Here is a 19,374-nt window from a genome sequence, read left to right as displayed (position 1 = left end):
GGAATCGAATCACCACAGAACAGCTCGCATCTACCCTCTCCCAGAACCAACCCACCAGCACCACCGACCCCAACGAAGCCGCCAACAACCTCACAAGCTGGATCTCCGACTGCGCCAACCTCCTGGCCCCCCTGAAGACTCAAGCTATCACCAACAACCACAAGAAAAACTCCTGGTTCACCCCCGACCTCAAGGACTCCAAGAAAGAATGCCGCGCCCGCGAGATGACGTGTCGCCTCAACCAGACCGAAGAGAACATGTCAGCTCTCAAGGACGCCCCCCGCCAACACCACCAACACCTCCGCGCCGCACGAAAAACAGCCTACCGGAACAGACTTGGCAACAACGCCCACAACAGCAAGGAACTATTTGGCATCATCAAAGAGCTCTCCAACCCGGACGCAGAAAACAACTCCATCCCTCCCTCACAGGACCTCTGCGACTCCCTCGCAACCTTCTTCCACCACAAGATCACTGATATATACAACAGCTTCACGACCGCCAACGCGAACCCCCCCCCGGAACCCGCCACCGACATCACCACCATCCTCACCTGGAGCCCAACCACCACCGAGGAGACCACCCGTATCATGAACTCGATCCACTCCGGATCCCCATCGGACCCCTGCCCGCACCACATCTACAACAAGGCCGACAACATCATCGCACTGCACCTCCGAGACGTCATCAACGCCTCCCTCACCACCGCCACCTTCCCGGAGAGCTGGAAACACGCAGAGCTCAACGCCCTCTTAAAGAAACCTACAGCAGACCCCACCGAACTCAAAAACTTCCGACCCATCTCTCTCCTACCGTTCCCCACCAAAGTGATTGAGAAAATCGTCAACGCTCAACTCACCACCGCCCTGGAAACCAACGACTCCCTCGACCCCACACAGTTCGGTTTCAGGGCCAACCACAGCACCGAAACCGCCCTCATCGCAGCCACGGACGACATCCGAGCCCTGACCGACAAGGGAGAAACCGTGGCCCTCATACTCCTGGACCTCTCTGCAGCCTTCGACACGGTCTGCCACCGCACCCTGATACGCCGCCTCAGCAACGCCGGCATCAGAGGCAAGGCCCTGGAATGGCTCGTCTCCTTCCTCTCCGGAAGGACCCAGAGAGTCCGCCTACCCCCCTTCAGATCCACAGCCACGGAGATCATCTGCGGCGTACCCCAAGGATCCTCCCTCAGCCCCACTCTTTTCAACGTCTACATGACCCCCCTGGCGAACATTGCACGCAAATACGGACTCGACCTCATATCCTACGCCGACGACACCCAGCTCATCTTATCCCTCACCAACAACCCCACCTCAGCTAGGACCAGACTACATGAAGGAATGAAGGAAGTAGCAAACTGGATGACAGACAGCCGGCTGAAACTGAACACAAATAAGACGGAGGTCCTCATCCTCGGCCCTACTCCCACCGCATGGGACGACTCCTGGTGGCCACCCGCCCTAGGCAGCACTCCCCAACCCACCGACCACGCACGCAACCTCTGCTTCATCCTGGACTCATCCCTCTCCATGACCAGACAGGTTAACTCGGTGACCTCAGCATGCTTCAACACCCTCCGCATGCTCCGCAAGATCTTCCGCTGGATCCCCACCGACACCAGGAAGACCGTCACCCACGCCCTCGTCACCAGCCGCTTGGACTACGGGAACACTCTGTACGCTGGCATCACCACCAAGCTGCAGAGGAAACTTCAAAGGATCCAGAACGCTGCCGCACGTCTCATCCTGGACATACCCCTCCACCACCACATCTCCGGACACCTGAAGAAACTTCATTGGCTCCCAGTCAGCAAGAGGATCACCTTCCGACTCCTCACCCACGCACACAAAGCCCTCCACAACCTCGGACCCAAACTCATCAACAACCGCGTCTCCTTCTACACTCCTCCGCGCACTCTACGCTCTACCGGACAGGCCCTGGCAGCCGTACCCCGCATCCGCAAAGCCACCGCCGGAGGAAGATCCTTCTCTTTCCTGGCAGCGAAGACCTGGAACTCTCTGCCCAGCCACCTTCGCGCCATACCTGATCACCTCACCTTCAGAAGGCAGCTCAAGACCTGGCTCTTCGAGCACTGACCCCCCCCCCTAGCGCCTTGAGACCCTTTATGGGTGAGTAGCGCGCTTTATAAATGCGAATGATTGATTGATTGATTGATTGATTGGGTTGATTTAAGGTTATGATTTATAATGCTTTCTATGGTCCCTTACATGTAGGTCCTGTGTTGTGTGAAGGTTACATATGCTACATTAACAGTGTACCCTGAGCCACATATGCCCCCTATGACACCATAATGGCAGGGATCCTGTGCATTAATTGGTGACAGTTTGAGGCTAGCCATGGATTGACCAGTTTTAATACTTGGATACAAGGAGATATATGTTGACAGTGTATATTGTAGTCATCCATGACAGACTGCATGGGCACAGGTGTAGCATTGCACCTGAAATGTGTCACTCATTGCCCTGTGTACCCATTATGGGTTTTGGAAATCACAGTGAGCCACATTCATCATCTTACATTTGCCAAGTAGCTTGATCAGCGGCTATACAGCAAACTGACACTGTCATATTATTAACACATGGTTTAGCAAATGTACCACTGTGTCAATCATAATGATGTAGGTTTCAATTTGTATGTACCTTCGGAATAGCAGGAGTCACATTCCTGTGACTGGGTACAAATAGTCTATTTCCAAGGCCCCCCTAGAGAAGGGTCGGAAGAGACAGAACACATGGCAGTGGCAGGACTTATGACCTGGGATGGCATGTGCAGGGGGTGTCTTGTGAGCAATGCTAGTAATACCTGGGGCACTCGTGCTATCCATTTGCAGCTTACATGGATTTCTTGTCACACATGCTCCTTGCAAAGATAACTGATGTCACACTTACCGCTGTCAAGGGTCTGGTCATACTTTCCTGTTACCAATGCAATAGCACATCCACTGCCCCATGTATGAGGCATTTTTTTTCCTTATTGAATGATGGTGTCTTTGTTGTGTGCCATATGCTGCAATGAACCATGTTGCCAACATGTATGTGTGAAATAGCTGTGGTCCTCTGATATTGCCCTTCAAATGTGAAATGGACAGGATATATGTCATTTACAGTGTGTGTGAAGTTGGGTGTACATTCATACCCATCAAATGTGATGTGGATTTTTCAGGATCCTAATCTATATGTCTGCAATGCTCCATGAGGCTACACTATGATTATGAATCCTAGGGATAATGTGATGCATAAATGATTACCCAGACCATGATATAGTGATTAGAATAGGTGTTTAATGACATATGGTAAGACAGTGCTGATGGTGACTATAGTTAAAAGAAGTTTTGGACAATGTGTTGTCTCCAACGCAATCCTGCTGCAGTGTTTGGATGGTCCCCCTCATGTTGATGGACAACGTCCTCCTCTTCCTCCTCTTCAGGCATTTGTGGGTCTGGTTCATAGAGGGGAATGTTCCTCCTTACACAAATGTTGTGCAGGGTGGCACAGGTTGAAATGATCTTGCAGACCATTTCTGGTGAGTATAGGAGGCTGCCTCCGGTGATGTTGAGGCACCTGAATCTTGACTTCAGGATGCCAAAAGTCCTCTCGACTATGGTGCGTGTCCTCCGATGTGCCTCATTATAGGCACGCTCTGATGCTGTGCTTGGGTTTGCAAATGGGGTCATGATCCATGACTGGATCCCATACCCCTAATCAGCTGAAAGAGAAAATTAGTGAGAACATTTTGATGTTGCTTGCACCATGATTATCACTTTGCATTGCAGTTGTTCTCTTGTGTTGTCTGTGACTCATCTGTGTTTGTGTTATTGTATGGAATCCTAGACTTCCAGGATGTACCATCAGCATTGGATTTTTTCATTATCTGAACTGGTGTTTGGCTGATTGACCGGATGTCAGCGGTATTTTTGTAGACTTGCAGTACAGTGTGTACTCCCTTGCATTATGTCATGTGAAAGAGGTGTCCAGGTGTCTTAACTGGGGGTGACATGATACTTCCATACACAGAACCAATTCCACAGTGGTGGTAACACAGTTGCATCTATATGGCCTGGACATCCCATCCAATTTAACATATGCAATAGAATTTGTTAAACATCAGTGAGGCCCTTTGATTTGGCTAGGTGACAATGTACAACACATCTCCATCAGTTGTCAGCACTGGCGTGTTGACAATTGACAATGCACAAATATCCCATGTGTGACAAGTTCTCTGCAGACCTATTTCTCTGCCCTTGCCGAGTTGACTTATGTTCAAACGTGTACCTATACTACTGAACCTGGTACAGTTCAGCTAGCTAACTTGGTTGTGAGGTTGACGGTTTGAGTGTCAGAAGGTCCATATGCCTGTACATCTGTTGTGTATATGTGTAATTGTCTCAAACCGTATGTGTAGGAATGTGCACTGTCAATATTGTCACATCAATATGTGTTCTTCGCACAGTCCACTTGCTTATTGGTAGTGGGCAATGTCAGAGCAGGAGTGATGTGAGATATTGGTACTGTCTCAATGATTCCATGTCACCTTCATTAGAATCATCATCATCATGCTATGTGTCTCACAGTGTTTGACCTGCAGCGAAACAGATTACACACCCCTTACACAGTACTTATTGCTTGGAAGGGTGTTTGAGTGTTATTGATGTGATATTGAAAGATTCATCTTCCATGTTGTACTGCCAGTAAAGGCCATGTCATTGTCATTGTGTTGTTTTAAATTGGTCCCTTGTGTCTCTGGAGTGGCATCTGTTGTTATTTGCATCTGTCATTTGTCCATAGGTGTGTATCCAAATGGGTCAGGATATCACTCATGACTAGCAGTGTCACAACCTCAGTGTCTTCCTGGCCACGTGTCAATGTAGTGGTGTATTTGTTGTGTGTCCTACAGGGTTGCTGTGCTGTGTGTATATAAGTAGGTTTCTGTACTTACCAACAAGTAGGCCTTTTCCATATCGTCCATCCTGGAAGTGTTGATTGATGGTGCTGTGGCAGAAGATGAATGAATCATGTACACTCCCAGGATACTTTGCCAGGATGTTGGTGATCAATCCCCGGTGATCCACAATGGCCTGCACATTGTGTGTGCTTCCTGTTGCAGTATAGATGTTCGGTTGTAGCAGGTGGTGCAGTCAATGGCACCAAGCACGTGTGGGAAGCCGTTGATTTGGTAGAAGCCCTGTTTTGTCTCCTGCTGCTTCACCTGTGTGTTGGGGAAGCTGATGTGGCGGGGTGTGAGGGAGATGATGGCATCCAATACCTTGGGTAGGAAGGCAGAGAATGAGGGCTGTGAGATTCCGGCAACCAGGGCACCAGTGGTTTGAAACGAGCCACTTGCCAACATGTGGAGTACAGCTAGCAGCTGGGTTTCTGTTGGAATGATGTGGGGTGTCTGCAAGCTGGGTGCCAACTGTGGCTCAATGTTGCGCAGCAGCTGCTGAATGGCTTGCCAGTTGAGTCTGTACCTCTGGATGATGTCTTGTTGCCAGAGTCCCAGAAGGGTTGTCCTGATCTGGAATATCCTCTCCTGCCTTATGCGTTGCCTTTGGGGTCCCTGCTGGTGTTGTGGAAGCTGCTGGTGTTGGTCCTGTGCTCTGCGTCTTCGTGCATGCTGGATGAAAATCACCTCCATGTCTTCCTTTTGGAGCTCTGTTGTTTGTTTTCCTTAAGTAGTGGTGTGTTTGCCCCAATTTAACGCTTGCCCTGACCCAGGCGTTATTGTTTTACGCAAATCAGGTGTGCGTCATTTTCCGACTCCGCCTCCCGGCCGTGCAGGATTTTTGCGTGATGCCATAAATATGGCGCACGGGTGTTTAAGTCGTTTTTTGGAGGGGAACGCCTATCTTGCATGTCATTAACGCAAGGCGGTTTCCCGCATCCAGAAAATTACGCACACGGTGGTATTTTGGCATTCGCCGGGTTGGGCGTCATAGTATAAATATGGTGCAAAGTTTGCGCCGAATGTGCATCAAAAGTTTTGACACACATTCGGCGCGGACAGAGTATAAATATGCCCCTTAGTGTTCTCCTTGCTGTAATAATGTTTGGGCTGCTTGTTCCCTGTTCCAAGCGGATGTTGCATGCGGTCCCCAGTAGTTTGCAGTGTGGATGTTAGTTCCGCAGTTAGTCTGCCCAACCTGATGTTGAAGTCCCCCCAGGTGATATTGAGGTCTGTGATCATCTTACAGAGCCAATTTGTCACCGTTGAGGTGTCTGTGGGCCTCCATTTAATCTTCCTAACTAACTATTTATACTTTTTGGTGCAAAACTGCACCAACGCAGTTTTGCATCAAAAAGCTTTGCACTGGCTTGCACCGTTCTTGAGCGCCAGCCAAGCACGATATTTATGGAATGGTGCAAGCCGGCGCAAAGGGTAGGCTAGCGTAAAAAATTACGTTAGCCGGGTGGGGGTGGGGGTGGTAGTATGGGAGAAGGGGGTTTTGCACCACCAAAATGACGTTAGGCAGGTTAGAGTGAAAAAAAATGACTCTAACCTGCCTAGCATAATTTTCTGACGCAATACCATCCATACCACATGACTCCTGTCTTAGACAAGACAGGAGTCATGCCCACCACCCCAAAGGCCAGCACAGGGGACCAGGGTTCCCTGGGCATGGCCATTGCACCCAGTGCTATGTAGGGGGACCCATTTCAGGACCCCCAATGACACTTAAAAAAAAATACTTACATGTACTTACCTAAACTTACTTGGGATGGGGTCCCCATCCTCCACTGTCCCTCTGGTGTGGGTGAAGGGTGTCCCTGGGGAGGGCACCTGTGGGCTTGTTCCACCATGGACATAGCCCACAGGTCCCCTAAAGCCTGACCCTTCTTTTAAATAATGGTCCAAAGCAAGCTTCTGATTTTATCAGGTGGAATCAATATGGCACTGAGGCCATAGAGTCATTTTTTGCACAGGAACGCCTACCTTTCATCTCATTGACGCAAGGTAGGTTCCACATCCAAAAAATGATGTTACCTCCATAATTTTGGTGCTAGACGGGGGTAGCGCCAAAGTATAAATATGGAGTTAGTTTTGCACCAAATTTGCATAAAAAATGAAGCAAATTTGGCGCAAAACAAGTATAAATATGCCCCTGAGTTTCTTCATCTCGTGTTGAGGACTCCACGGGCTGGTGCCTAACTGCTAGAGGAACTCCTAGGTTCACAGTTAGGATCAGGAGACTGTGGTCAGTGTCCCACCTGTTGGGAATCTTGAAACTGACAAGATGCTTCACTAAAGAGTCAGACAGAAAGATGTAGTTGATAATGGAGATTCCTTTGAAGGTAGAGCAGAAGTGATGATGGGGAAATTTGACTTTGTAAACTTGTTTGGCTGAGGTTAATTTAAAAGAATATAGGAGATCATTCATTTTTCCTGGTACTTTAATATTTCTTTTACTAACAAAGGAGTGGCCCAGATCCCTCATGTTAAAATCACCAGTCAACAAGACCTCATATGTGGCGTATTTGAGCAGTATGGCTTCATGGCATTTGCAGAGATCATTAGATGTGCTGAGTTTCTGAGCTTTCTGTGCTTTGTGATAGCAGTTTATCAGGAGTAAAAGAGTCCTTCAGTGGCAGAATATTAGCCCAATGACTAATGTGAGGCCAGGGAGGGTTGGTTCAAAGGCACTATGGTGATCTTCGCTGTTTGCTTGATAAAGATTAAAAGACTGCCCGATGGCCGGCCAAAAAAGGTTTACCTGTTTCGCCGTCTTAAGGAGCTCATGGGAGCCTTGCAGTACTGTGGGAGTGAGTGCCCATGTTTCTTGTAGCCAAATTATGTTGTTTCTATTCAGCAGTGCTACCGCTGGTTTGCTTGTCAAGATTGTTTCCAACCTGCCACGTTCCATGATGTAATTGTTAGCTTGGACTCCATGTTTTTTTTCTGGAGTTGGGGGTAGTTTGGGCTTTGTGGGCTAGGAATAATCCTTAGTGGAGCCGCGGTGGAAGATTCCCAAGTGTCTCCGTCTGTCCTTGTTTTTTATCACGTATCATATGTTTCTTGCATTGTGAACACATGATACTTCTAAGGAATTTGTGGCTTTTGATGCCCTTGGGAGCCAGTCATGGGTAGGGCCCCACATCCCCCTCAGTCCGCTTGGGGCGGCCTCGGGGGCTCGGGCAGCAGTAACACCCGTGGGTATTTTGGTGCATGTGGTTTTAACAGTTCAATACCTCATTCCTCAAAAGTCCTTGATTCACTCAAGATGGCGTCTCTTAAGTCAATTCTTTGCCATGTAGATATTGTGGCATCTGAGGTTCCTTTGTCTGTGATATGGGCAAACTTCACTGAGATTACTTCGGCTGAGGTTAGATGCTTCAAGGTTGGAATGTGTTGAAACAGGTGCATCAGGTTACCTCTACTTAATATCTCATGTGCACCCCTTGGGGTTTAAAGTGGAATGAAGACCAATTCAAGCAAATCCGTTGTTCCTACGTGTGTGATTTCACCTGGATGGTTAGGCTGAAGAGCCGGTGTTTTCCGAATGTGACAGAATGGCCCAAAGGAAGGCTGCTCGTTGAGGTGTTATCTTCCTGCATTGGCTCCAGTGGTTGAGCATTTGATGTTGAAGTTGATTGTAATTAATTATCATGGGCTCTGCACGTCCTAAATAGGTGGGGAGTCCCCTGGTTGGTTCTGCCTGTTCAGGAATGTCGAAGTATTTCAGCAAGGGAGCTTAGGCCCATATTTATACTTTTTGACGCAAAACTGCGCCAACGCAGTTTTGCGTCCAAAAAATTAGCGCCGGCTAACGCCATTCTGAAGCGCCATGCGGGCGCCGTATTTATTGAATGACGTTAGCCGGCGTTAGCCGCCGGCGCTGTCTGGTGTGCGTTAAAAAAAACGACGTACACCAGGCAGCGCCGGCGTAGGGGGAAAATGGCGTATGGGCGTCCTCAAATGGTGCAAGTCAGGCTGAGGCAAAAAAATCGCCACAACCCGATTTGCGCCATTTTTTTACGACGCCCATCCCCCATTGAAATGACTCCTGTCTTAGCAAAGACAGGAGTCATGCCCCCTTGCCCAATGGCCATGCCCAGGGGACTTCTGTCCCCTGGGCATGGTCATTGGGCATAGTGGCATGTAGGGGGGCACAAATCAGGCCCCCCTATGCCACAAAAAAAAAAAATAATAATACTTACCTGGACTTACCTTAATGTCCCTGGGGTGGGTCCCTCCATCCTTGGGTGTCCTCCTGGGGTGGGTAAGGGTGGCAGGGGGTGTCCCTGGGGGCAGGGGAGGGCACCTCTGGGCTCATTCTGAGCCCACAGGTCCCTTAACGCCTGCCCTGACCCAGGCGCTAAAATCCGGCGCTAATGCGGGTTTTTTAGACCCGCCCACTCCCGGGCGTCATTTTTGCCCGGGAGTATAAATCCGACGCATATGCATCGGAGTCATTTTTTAAGACGGGAACGCCTACCTTGCATATCATTAACGCAAGGAAGGTGTTCACGCAAAAAAATGCCGCTAACTCCATGAACTTTGGCGCTAGACGCGTCTAACGCCAAAGTATAAATATGGAGTTAGTTTTGCGTCGAATTTGCGTCGAAAAAAACGACGCAAATTCGGCGCAAACAGAGTATAAATATGCCCCTTAATTTGTTAATCAGTGGGTAGCACGAGCAGGGGTGGTCCACACCTGCTTGCCTGGGAAGGGTCTCTAAGGAGCTTAGGGGGTCATTCTAACTCTGGCGGGCGGCGGAGACCGCCCGCCAGAGTTCCCCCCTCCAGAATACCGCACCGCGGTCGGAGGACCGCTGCGGGTATTCTGTGTTTCCCGCTGGGCTGGCGGGCGACCGCCAGAAGGCCGCCCGCCAGCCCAGCGGGAAACCCCCTTCCCACGAGGAAGCCAGCTCCGAATGGAGCCGGCGGAGTGGGAAGGTGCGACGGGTGCTATTGCTATTGCTATTGCTGAAATACTTTGTGGGGCCCTCTTACGGGGGCCCCTGCAGTGCCCATGCCATTGGCATGGGCACTGCAGGGGCCCCCAGGGGCTCCACGACACCCCATACCGCCATCCTGTTCCTGGCGGGCGAACCGCCAGGAACAGGATGGAGGTATGGGGTGTCTGAATCCCCATGGCGGCGCAGCAAGCTGCGCCGCCATGGAGGATTCAGCAGGGCAGCGGAAAACCGGCGGGAGACCGCCGGTTTTCCTCTTCTGACCACGGCCAAAGCGCCGCGGTCAGAATGCCCTGCGGGGCACCGCCAGCCTGTTGGCGGTGCTCCTGCCGACCCTGGCCCGGCGGTCAAGGACCGCCGGGGTCAGAATGACCCCCTTAGTCTGCTGCCCAGGTCCACTAGAGTTGAGGCAATGGATTGCATTAGGTTGATCTGGAGTTCCATCATTTGTGATTCCCACAAGCGGGTCCTGGCCATCGTGTCTTATTAGATGCTAATGGAAGATAGAGAGACCAGAGAGGGGCTGCAGGGCCCTTTGGAGGGGAGACCGAGGTCCTTGCCTGTGAGGGACTGATGGAGCTATGGTAGGGGTCTTTTCTAAGTGAGGGGGTTTTACCCAGTGACTCTTCGATTTAGGCTTTGATTTGGGCTTCTAGGGTGTCCAGGGAGGGGTCCCATAGGTTTCCCTGCTCTTGGTCCAATATACTTCCCCTCCTGATCGTTTTTGTAGGGGAAGGAGTGAGGCTAGCCTCTAGCTTGTTTGTTGATAACTCGGCCTCCGGTGATGGTGTCGTAGATGAGAGAGCTATGTTGTTATTGTGAACGTGCGCATTTACCATTGCATTATACAGGAAATGTTTGCTAGTGGGCGCTTCTCCTGAGAAGGCCCCGTTATATGAAACCAGCTGGCCAGGGGTATGATGTCTGCTGTTTATTCAGTCCTCACCGGAACAGGACCATGTCGACTTAACGGCAGGGTAGTTGGAGAGATCCCTTCACCACTTTAGTTCTCCCCTCATGGACTGGGGCAGTAGTTAGACCTGCAACGTCTTAGTGGTGTGGCTGGAGATGCCCTCAAGATGGTCGCTACCAGAAGGCGATGAGGGCTTATTGAGATCCCCTGAGCCTGGTAAAACAGATGAAAAAGGTGCTTCTAAGGGACCTATGATCAGCTCTTGTGCTGGGCCTAGGATGGAGGACCTCTTGAAGCTTGCTCCGGGAAGCCTCTGGCCGTCAGTGGTTCACGCATTGCTGGGACTTTAGGTATAGGTGTGCCATCTTGGCTATACAACTCTATCCCTTGTTTTCTTCACTTACTGAAAGGCTGAGGCCAAAATCACGCTCCTGAGAGGAGGAAACCAGTGTATTAGGCGAGTTGTCACATGGGGCCCTTTGGCTTTTTTCCCGGGGAGGGGACCTTTCATTTTGGGCATAGGGCCACGAGTTTGTACTGAGTGAGAAATGATGATGTCCTGGGTGTGCTGGGATACTTGGGTCTTTGATTTACTAAAGGTGCTTGGAATGGGGTACTGTAGACGTGGCCTGAATCAGTAAGGAGGGTAAGAATAGCCCTACCTGACTTCCCTGGTGGCGAGGTCTGCACCTCAGGTACCAGTGAGGATGTTGGGAGAGGCACGAGCATGGTTTGCAGTCACTTAAGTTAGCCAACTTTCCTCCTGTTTGTCTTTGTGAGTTGGTTGTATATACGTAGTCTCCCTATGCTTCCTAAGTGCCCGCTAAGTGCCCACTGTATGCTTCTGGTAGGGCGGGATTCAGGTAAAATTCAATCGGGAGAAGCAGTCAGTTTTAGGTGAATAATTCTGTTGAAGGGGGGTAGCGCCGCCTTCCAACTTTGTTGATAAATGGACCTCCAGGGAAAGGCACAAGCACGCTACACTCTCAGTGACAGTTACTGATCCACCCCAATTGTTTGTCGATCCCACTGGGTGCTTGGACACTTGGACGCTTGCTCCTTTGCTCTGCTGCTAGCTTTGCTGCAGGTGATTCTGTGGGTCTGCTGGTGCTTCTGGGGCTCTTCTGAGGTGCTGGCACAATGTACTTATGCAACGCTCCTCAGGTGTGCTTGAGATGATGTTAGGAAAAGATGCTTGTAAATTACTTGCAAATTGGTAGTGCTTCCTGTGGACTCTCAGGGGCCCTACCAGTGCTCCAAGTGCTTCTGCGGCAATACTTCGAATGTGCCAGCAAGGTTGGGAGTGGGGAAGTGCAGGCAGCTTGGCGAGCACAAGCCGCACTTGCCTAGCGCCAGCCGCCTCCGCACACAGTTGGGTGCCTGAGGCTGCCTAGAGCCTCCCTGCTCCACTACAGAAGCCCTGCAAGGCGGAAGGAGAAGATGATTATGGTAGGCCAGGCCGGGTCAGGTCTGCTGGAGCTCCGAAGAAGACTGCTGAGGTGGACAGCGGGATGCCACTCACTGCTGCTAGGTGTAAAAGATGTCCTTGGGGCCCCTGGTGTCACCAGAGTGTCTTTGAGGTGTTAAACATGTGTAGAGTGCTCCCTTTCTGCTGGGAGCCTGCTAGGAGCTTCTCTGAATTTTTTTTGGGTGCATGAAGGAGAATGGCGGTCTTCTGTGGGTACTACAGATTGCAGGCTGGGCAGAGCTATTGGGCAGAGCTATTGGGTCTGCTAGCCCACATGCTTGGAGTCTGAACTACATCAGGTTAGGATGGTGCGACAGCGCTGCTGTGACTGCCGGTGTGTACAGGTAGCTCACGCAGCCTCTCCCCCACTCCAACCTTCCCCCTGTCTGCTGCAGCTTCCACTAGAGCTTGGTTAGAGCTCGTCTCATCTGCCGGGGGTGAGCGCAGCTCGGGGGAGAGGGCATCCGCTTGTGGGAGGCTCACAATGCACAGCACAGCAGGAGGGGCGGCACTCAGGCCCAGCACTCAGTCGGCCTAGCACTTGTTCTACTTGTCCTTCTCGGTTCGCTTCATCTCCGCTCACTTCCACTTCTGGAAAAACCCAAAGCAGGGCAAATCGCTGCCTTGCGTTACTCTGCCCCAAGGAGATGGTCCATGGGTGGAGCTTGGGAGTTCCTATGCATCCATCTATGGATTTTGGTGCATTCCCAGAGTTAGAAATGGGGTTTCTGGTTGGCTAGGGTATGCACCTCAGCCAGGCAGAACCCACCCACTCTAGTCAGGGCAAGGGAGTTACACGTCCAAGATAACCCCTGCTCACACCCTTGGTAGCTTGGCACGAGCAGTCAGGCCTAACCCGAAGGCAATGTGTAAAGGGTTTGCACAACACACACAACACATGGAGCGCAAAATGTACACCACAAAGTAAACACAACACTGAGCTATGTAAAAATAAACTGTATTGCACAAAACATAATTAGACCAACATTACACGTAAGTAATACCCTGCTACCTTAGCAGTTGTCAGAACGTTACACAAGTTACCAATACTCTGCAAGAATACGCAGTTGTCACATTAGAACACGTAAGTACTCAGGATTCTGCAACATAAGCAGTAGTCGGGAATTACAGTAAGAATTCTATGCACTTGCAAGGAATAACTTCTAAATACCCATTGAAGGAACATTAGAAAACATGTCACAAGTGATAGAAACTACATATCAGCCAATCATGCCCATAAAAGGAACATTAGCACATATATGTAATGGGAGGAAAAGCAGGTAAAACATATAATTTCCCTAGGTCCATACTTGGCTCACTGAGCCACTATTTCCCTAAAAAGTACCTGGTTTCCTAATGTAGAGGCACTCCCTGTGCCTGGAAAGGGGGGTATAGGGGGTTCCCGGCGTTCCTGTGCGCTCACGCCGGCCATGAGGTGCTCCTGGGGAGAGGGGCGGACAGTGCCCTCTCTGCGGTGTTTGAGGCGGGCCACTCCGGGGACCCGTGATCCGTGTGGGCCCCCCCAGCCTCTAAAGGCCCTCTCTGAAAGGGGGGGCCCAAAAGCCACAAAAAATCAAGTATTTGGGGCGATCGCGCCCCTAGGGCAGTGACCAGGGGAAAGGGAACTTCCTTTCCGCCCCGTGCCCTGCAGAGTAGTGGGCAGCCGCCCTCGTCCTCGGTACGGCTGCCGGGAATGAAGGAGGAAGCAGGGGCCTCCAATGAGGCTTCCCTCCTGCTTCCCCACGCGGACGCACTGTGCGCAAGCCGCGTTCCAGCCCGACCTGGGCTGTTACATGTGGCAGGCACCGAGGATGGTGCCTGCAGGTGCCCCGGGGGCACGTCAAAGAGCACGTGTCGCCCCGGGCGCACGGCCGGAGCGCGCTCGCTCCTCTTTTCCTTCCTTTGGGTGCCCTAGGGGCACGGGATGGAGTGGGGCAGGCTTCAAAAGTGAAATTATCCCCGGGCTGCGGCAGTGAACTTGGATCAAATGCAGAGCGCTTCACCAAGCGCAAGGGGCACCATGATAAGCCCGGGTTGCGGCGGTGAAGATTTTCAGGCACAAGAGAGCGCTAAAAACAGCGCAGGGGCAGCAACGCAGCACTCTGTGTGCTGAAGAAAGTTTGACAGAGGTCAGGGGCCACAGCACCCTGCCTCTGGAGACAACAAGTGAAGAAAGGGGGGTGCAGGGCTGGAAAACCCAGCAGCAGGGCAGCGCAACAAGGGGTTACCAGCAGTGGCAGTTCCTCCTTCTGACCAGGCAGGTCACAGGTCAGCACAGCAGCAGCAGTCCAAGGTTGTCCTGGTGAGTCCTTTCAACAGTGTCCTCTCCAGCTCCAGGTAAGGTTCCTGGAGTCCCTAGAATGTCCAAAAGATGTCTAAATTGTGGGGAAAGTTCCCCTGTACTTATACTAGGTTTACAGTGTGTTTTACAATGGCCAGAAGAGGGGGTTCCAACCAGTTACAACTGGTTCTGGGAGTGCCCTTTCTCTCCTGCAGCACAGGCTCCAAACATCAGTGGGGGGTAAATGACCCTATTGTGTGAGGCCAGGGCACAGCCTTTACAAATGCATGTGTTCCCCCACCTCTCCCTTCTCTCAGCCCAGGAAGGCTTTACAATATGTAGATGCACCTCTGTGACACCTCCACCCTCCCTGTGTTCAGGCCACTTTCAACCCCATACCAAACATGCCTACGCTACCCCTCATAAATCAGACAATCCCCCTTACACATAAGGCAGGGCATTTCCAATGCAATCCTATGAGGAGGCAGCACTCACAGCAGTGAGACACCAAGTTAGGCTGTTTGTCACTACCAGGACAGGCCATGCAACATGGCACATGTCCTGCCTTCTACATACATGGCACCCTGCCCAAAGGGCTAGCTAGGGCATACCTTAGGGGTGACTTACATGTAGTAAAAGGGGAGTTCTGGGCCTGGCAAGTAAATTTAGATGCCAGGTCCCTGTGGCAGAAAACTGCTCACACAGGCTCTGCGCTAGCAGGCCTTAGATAGGTTTGACAGACTACTTCAGTGGGTGGCGCAAGCAGCGCTGCAGGCCCACTAGTAGCATTTAATTTACAGGCCCTGGATATAGGGATACCACTTTACAAGGGACTTATAGGTAAATTAAATATGCCAATTAGGTATAAGCCAATCATACTAATTTTGTAAGGGAGAGCACATGCACTTTAGCACTGGTTAGCACTGAAAAAGTGCTCAGAGTCAAAACGTCAGCCAACAAAGGTCAGAAAAATAAGGAGGCAAAAAGCAAAAAGTCTGGGGAATGACCCTGTAAAAGGGCCAGGTCCAACACCCAGGTTTACCATTAGCGGTAAACCTGAGAATGCGTCAAAATGCTACTTCTCCCCAGGGGAGGCCCAACGAGGAGAAATATCTTTAATTCTCCTTGCAGCACACAGAGAAAGAGGAAAATGCCTCTCAGGATTGATTTTGTGCATGAAGGTTTCCCTTCTTACACATAAGCAGTCCTGCTTACAACACAGGCACCGTTGCACCATGGTGCAAGAGTGCCTATGTTGGCGCTAGGCAGCCAAAAGTGAACCAATGCAAGGAAACGACAGGAATGCACAGTATGATGTTAATTATGGATCTTCCCCTTTCACCCAATACAGCTCAGCAAGGTGGCTTGCAGCATTTTACTGTGTGAAGGTATGATAAATATGCTCCTTGGTGTCATTTATATACCAAAAAACTAAGGGCCAGATTTATGGAAAAGTGGCGCAGCGCGGTGCTGCACAAAAAGTGGCAGCACCGCGCTGCGTCACTTTAGAAACGCAGGGATGCAGCGTATTTGATAGAATACAGCACACCCCTGCGTTGCCCCCTGCGCTGACGCTAAATTCAGCTGCCAGAGCCAACGCAAGGATGTCTGCGTTGAGGCGTGTGATTGTTTATGTGCAGGAAGGCGTCCCTTCCTGCACATAAACAATCACTAATGGCGCTTTGGCACTTCTGTGTGTGCTGCACAATGCAGCAGACACAGAAGTGCCAAAGCGTAATTTTCAAATGATTGTTTATATGCAGTAAGGGACACCTTCCTGCACATAAACAATCATTTCTGGCATTTTGCTCTTTCGGGGAGGAATAGTAGTCCTTCTTGTTGTGCCCTGCTAACGCCACCCGTGGGGGTGGCGTTAGATTTTGGCACTGCCTCAGGTTTACGAAATCTCATAAATTTGAGGCAGTGTCAAAATGCAATGGGTGTTGCTGTGGCACGCCCACACCAACACCAATTGCATGCCTCTTCCATGCACAGTACTGTGTGGGAAGGGGCCATATTTACAAGGTGACTTTAAGCAAAAAAAAGTGGCTTAGCGCCAACTTGTAAATACGCCGCAGTGCTTAGCGCCACAGGAGCATCACAAAAAGTGACACTGCAGTGGTGCCAGGGGCCTATAAATACACCCCTTAGGGAGCTGATTTAAGAAAAGTGGCACTACACCCAGTGCATCACCACTTTTCTTGGACCCCTTAGCGCCCCCCTAAAGCCATCATGTGTGCGCCGTATCTAAGATACTGTGCACCATGGCAGTGGTTAGGGAACTATGTTGACGCTAGTTCTGAGGTTTGCAGGATTAGCGTAAAAAATGTTGACGCTAATCCTGCAAAGCCCATTAAGGCCCATTGAATACAATGGTGTGCCTCCTTTTAACACCTGCTCTGAGCAGGCGTTAAAAGTGGAGACAAAAATGATGCAAATAAATCTCTTATATTTAGTTACGCCATTTTATCAGCCCCCTGAATGGGGTAACACCTCCTTTGCATACATTGGGCCGTATTTATACTCTGGTTGCGCCGAATTTGCGTCGTTTTTTTTGACGCAAATTCTACGCTAAACTAACGCCAACTAACGCCATATTTATACTATGGCGTTAGACGCTTCGGGCGCCAAAGTGCCCGGAGTGTGCGTCATTTTTTAGCGTGAACCCCTTCCTTGCGTTAATGATATGCAAGGGAGGCGTTCCCGTCTTAAAAAATGACTCCCAGGCCTTTACGTGGTATTTATACTCCCGGGCAAAAATGACGCCCGGGAGTGGGCGTGGCCAAAAACGGCGCATTTGCGCCGCTTTTTAACGCCTGGGTCAGGCATGGCGTTAAGGGACAAGTGGGCTCAAAATGAGCCCAGAGTGCCCTCCCCTGCCCCCAGGGACCCCCCCTGCCACCCTTGGCCACCCCAGGAGGACACCCAAGGACGGAGGGACCCATCCCATGGACATTAAGGTAAGTTCAGGTAAGTTTTTTTTTTTTTTTTTTTTGTGGCATAGGGGGGCCTGATTTGTGCCCCCCTACATGCCACTATGCCCAATGACCATGCCCAGGGGACAGAAGTCCCCTGGGCATGGCCATTGGGCAAGGGGGCATGACTCCTATCTTTACAATGATAGGAGTCATGTTGATGGGGGATGGGCGTCGAAAAAAAATGGCGCAAGTCGGGTTACGACGATTTTTTCGACGTAACCTGACTTGCCCCATTTTAAGACGCCCATACGCCATTTTCCCCCTACGCCGGCGCTGTCTGGTGTACGTGGTTTTTTTCCACGCAAACCAGGCAGCGCCGGTCTGCTTGTGCCGGCTAACGCCATTCCATAAATACGGCGCCCGCATGGCGCTTCAGAATGGCGTTAGACGGCGCTAAATTTTTTGACGCTAAACTGCGTTAGCGCAGTTTAGCGTCAAAAAGTATAAATATGGGCCATTATGCCTGGCGCAGGCATAATGCAGCACAAAGGGTTACAAAGTGGTGCAATGCATGCATTGCGCCACTTTGTAAATTTGGAGTGGCGATTTTGGCTTTGTTGGGCCACATTAGCATTAAAAACAATTATGCTAATGTGGCGCAAGGAGGCGTTAGGGGCTCTTAAATATACATTATCTTCTTTGCACACATTGATCAAACCGATATGCTGTCAAAATCTATTTCTGATATCCTACAATAACTTTTATTTACAGTTAAAGTATTTAGTGGCTGAGGTATAAAAGAGTTTTTACTCATTTATTTTGTTTCTGTGGGGAAATGCTTTGATAGATAAGGGCCTTAATTTTCAGACATTCATTTATATATAATTTTAAATTTGTGCATATAGGCCAAATACTAGGATCTCTGTAAAAGACTTCAACTGTACTCATTATCAGTTCCCTTCTAACTAAGAAATGATAATAAAAAGTGCTGACTAGGTGCATTGCATTGCAGTTGCTACACCCTCATTAAAACAACACCACTACCCTCAATCACCATGAATGTGAACACATCATCTGGTTATATGTTTTGCCCCACTGCTTGGAAAGTTAACATGAGTTGTTAAGATGTCATCGAAGGAAAGTTTCAACCATTCAATCCTATGAAGCGCAACCTTACACAGGACAGTAGGCAATTGTCTTGATTATGCGATCTGTGAAATATTTCCACAAAAGTATTCACGATGATACATGGCTAGAAGTGCATATTTGTAGGTTTGTTCCTCCTTGATCATTCCTAGTTTCTCTCCTGTTTCAATCTGAAGTCTGTTTGAGTGGGCTTTGAACCCACTAATCATTGATTTGATCAACAGCTGCCAAATGTATACTGATAAGACGGTGCCCAAAATACAAAGAGATCCAAAGTAGTTACTTCACCTACTTCACAGCACAAATGATAACAGAGCAGTATCGAATTAATTAATTATTGTGAATAGGTGGCTTCTTATAACAGGGACTGGTAGCATATTTATTTATGTTTTTTGTACCCTATAAATATCGGAAAGCTATTAAACCGTTGATGTATGTTAATCAGTGCTCTTCTTACAGTAGGAGCACGCATGCACTTATGCTCATCTGAGTAGTAATGTCAAGTTGGAAAACACTAAGCCTACGTTCTAAAGGGTTAGAAAGCTTTGTAGTGGATAAAGATACTGTGGGGCATATTTACAATGCCCCTATGGCACAATAACGCAACCTGAGCATCACTTTTGTGACGCTCTGGTGGCACAGTGTGCCCGCACATAATTACAAGGCCTCCCACGGGTGTGGAATTTTATAAAATATCTACTTGTCCATGA

The sequence above is a fragment of the Pleurodeles waltl genome, chromosome 3_2 (genome assembly GCF_031143425.1).
Source record: "Pleurodeles waltl isolate 20211129_DDA chromosome 3_2, aPleWal1.hap1.20221129, whole genome shotgun sequence".
Taxonomy (NCBI): domain Eukaryota; kingdom Metazoa; phylum Chordata; class Amphibia; order Caudata; family Salamandridae; genus Pleurodeles; species Pleurodeles waltl.
The sequence above is the reverse complement of the archived record's forward strand: the minus strand, read 5'-3'. Positions refer to the sequence as shown.